The sequence below is a fragment of the Neopelma chrysocephalum genome, unplaced genomic scaffold (genome assembly GCF_003984885.1).
Source record: "Neopelma chrysocephalum unplaced genomic scaffold, ASM398488v2 Primary Assembly neopelma1_124, whole genome shotgun sequence".
NCBI classification, from domain to species: domain Eukaryota; kingdom Metazoa; phylum Chordata; class Aves; order Passeriformes; family Pipridae; genus Neopelma; species Neopelma chrysocephalum.
Window position 1 is genome coordinate 436,702 of NW_020897786.1, and position 3,358 is coordinate 440,059.

Consider the following 3,358-nt stretch of genomic DNA (forward strand, 5'->3'; position numbering starts at 1 on the left):
CGCTGAGGCCGCGCCGCGCAGGCCGCGCCGGGTCCGCCGGGCGGGGCGGGGCGGGCGCGGCGCAAAACGCGGAGGGCGGAACACGGAGCGGCGTCCCCGGGCGGGGGGGGAAACACGGAGCGGAGTCGCCCGCACGAAAGGATCGGGAGCCGGAGTCAGGCAAAGCCCGGAGCGGAGCATCCCCCGCCTGAGGAGCCGGAGCCGCCGCGGTGCGGATGGGGAAGGGCTTTTTGGGGTGTTTCACGCTCTGAGCGGTGTCGTGTGAGACCCCAGCCAGGCACGGACTCCCCCCCAGGCCACACTTTCAGCCCCTTGGGCTGGCAAAGAAGGGCAGGTGGGGGTCATCATTCTGGGATACTGGCACCCACCCCAAAACCCACCACATCATGCCCCACGCTGCCACTTTTTCTCTCCAAATATTTTTCTCAGCTGAAGGAGCACCTGGATCCTCAGTCGCCCCTGTCACCAGGAGGTGACACGTCCCCCAAACCCTCTGCTTCCCACTCTAAAGACTCAGCACTGGCCCCACTGACTGGGGAGAAAATTTCAGCTCATCTCAGCCCTGGTCCCAGGACACCCCAAAACCCTCCGCTCCCTTTCCCAAAGCCTCAGCATCAGCCCCATTGTCTGGGGAGGAAATTTCGGCTCATCTTCATGGGGATATCCCAGCCCTGTCCTCAGGACACCCCCAAAACAGTCCAGCACAAGGCAAACCAGTACATCAAGCTGGGATGAATGATCCAAGCTGGCATCTGGAGCACAAAGCAGGGACATAGTCCTGCAGCAAAGGTGATGGAGAGGGGACACCACTTCCCTCCGCCCAGCCAGGGGCTGGGGTAGGTATTCCAGCCTGGAGAGCTGCCACCATCCCTGGGGACAGTGCGTGTCTTCCTCCTCTGGTTTCAGGAGGACACCAATTTCTTCCGAAGTTTTTTGGCCCAAACAAGGAAAACACAAGACCCAAATCCCTGGTAGAGGAGGTGGGATGCCGTGAAGGGCTGAGGTTTGGGTGTCTCTCTGGTTTTTGGGGCTGGGGCAGGTGGGAGGGAGCCAGAAGCAGCAGGAAAAGAGGGATGAGAACTCTTACAGCCTAAAAAAGAGAAAGAGGAGAAATCCATCCTTATCCCAATGACGAGGAGAAACTGTTCTCACATGGCACAAAGCCAATGTTGACAGGCCCCAAGACAACCTGTATTAATGAAACCAGGCCGTTTTTTACTGAAGTATTTTGAAGGATTGGGTAAAAGGTTTTTTTGGCATTTGGTGTTCATGTTCAGCACATCCCAGACAGGAATTATGCTTCCCAAGGTGGGAAAACCAGCATCAGACAGGAACACAGGACAAACCAGGGGTGGGTCAGTGCATCTTCCCCAGCAAAACCATAAGTGATCCCACTAATACAGGAGGAAAATAAACCCCCTGCCAAGCAAGGCGGCTCCATTGGGAAGAATCTTGGCATCTCTCTGATGGCATGTTTTGCCATGACCATGAGCAGGGCCCATGATCCAGCCTGCCCGAGGCTGTCAGAGACCCTGCAGGACTCAATGGATCCTACTGATGATCGTGAAACCCTCTGAGATGAAACCTGGAGATGACATAAAGGACAGGGAGGTGACAAGGCAGCTGCCACTGTCACAGAGGTGGATGAAGGAGATAGACGTGGTTTAAGACTGAGCCAAATCACAGGCTCATATTAAAGCCTGACTTAGGTTCAGGGGGGTGACCTATCCATGGAAGCAGTGCCTTGGGATGGGGATTTTAATGGGCACTAGGTGTGAGGGGCAGGTAGGACCGTGCGGGATCATAGGGATGGTACAAGATCCCACTGTCACAACCTTGTGTGACAGTGCTGCACTCCTGGAATAGGAGCAGGAGTTGGAGACCCTGCAGCACTTGGAACCTGGCCTGGGTGCAGCCCCTGGGTGCTGGGCACATTCTCCCTGGGTGCTTGGACTTCCAACTTCCATGTCCTACCTCTCCCACCCAGCCCACAAGGAAGGCCTCTCCTGTCTCCTTCTCCCCAAGGCACCAGGACCCTCGGATGACTCCCCAGGCCCCCCGTCCATCTCCAGCTCTGTTCCTTTGGGCACTGCAGACATTCCCCCTTGCTCTCAAGGCACATCCACCTAAGACAGGAGGATCTCTGTGTAACAAGAGTGCAGGGAACTCTCCAAGAGTCTCAGCACAGCTGACTGGACCACACTGATGGGACACAAGGGACAGGGGCGGATGGGGGGATGCAGCCAGAGGAGGAAGGAAGCAGGAGAAGCCCATCCCTCTCGGCCATGCCGAACAGCAGCTCTCACACCACAACCTCCATGTCAACCACAGGCAACTCAGAGCTGCAACACCCGCGAGGGTTTTCCCACTGTGGAATGATGTGGGTGGGCACTGGATCCAGCCCCACTATTTCCAGCACCTTGGAGATCCCACAGGCAGCAAACAGAGCCAGAAGACAACTCCCAGGGCAAATGGCATGGGATGATTTCCAGTGCTGCAGCATCCAGCTGCACGAAGGCTTTGCACCCTCCTCCTCCTCTCTGAAAGGGCAGAGGGCTGGGACAACCTGCAACCAGTGACTGTGCCAAGCAGCCGAGCTGGTAGTGACCACCACATCCCTGGAGAAGAGGAGGAGGAAGAGGGATGCCAGCAGTGCTGGGCAGCTGCTCCGTTCCCCCCGGAGCAGGGTGGGCTCCAGGTGACAAGGAGGAGCTCTCAGGCCGAGCCTGGAGCACCATGGCACGAAGGGATCACAGCCCAGTGCACAACAGTGCATAATGAGCACAGACACGGTGACACGGGGAAAGGCTGAACGGGAGCAGTTAGAGAAAAAGGCAAAATTCATCTTATTCAGAAGGTGTTTTACACACAGCTGCTGGGGGGCAGGTTTTGGGGAGTGGCTGCTGCTTTGCTACAAATCAGGAGAGAGGGATGTGAGGTTGGGCACTCAGCAAGCAATTCCAAGGGCTGGAAGGACACCTGTGAGCAGAAAGTCTCTGAGCAGGAACACAGTCCCACTCTCACCCTGGGGGGCTCTCCATCCCTCCGTCTCCCCCTCCTGCCAGTTGGAGGCTCTCCTCCTGGAGAGCCAGGCTCTCTGGCTGTTGGAAGCCATCCCCCTCATCCCCTTCTCCTCCATGTGTCCAACCCCATCCAGCCAAACACACCTCAAGGCAATTTTGGGGAGATGCTGCCAAAGCCAGGATGGAGCTGGGCTGGCTGCTGTTGGGGAGCTCCTCTCAACCCTCCTGGGTTTCACTGCTCCAGGGAGGATGTGGAGATGCCAGTGCTTGTTGAACCCCATCCCATCAAGCTCCATCTCCCACCCACCCTTGTGACTTCCCGGGAAGCACAGAGC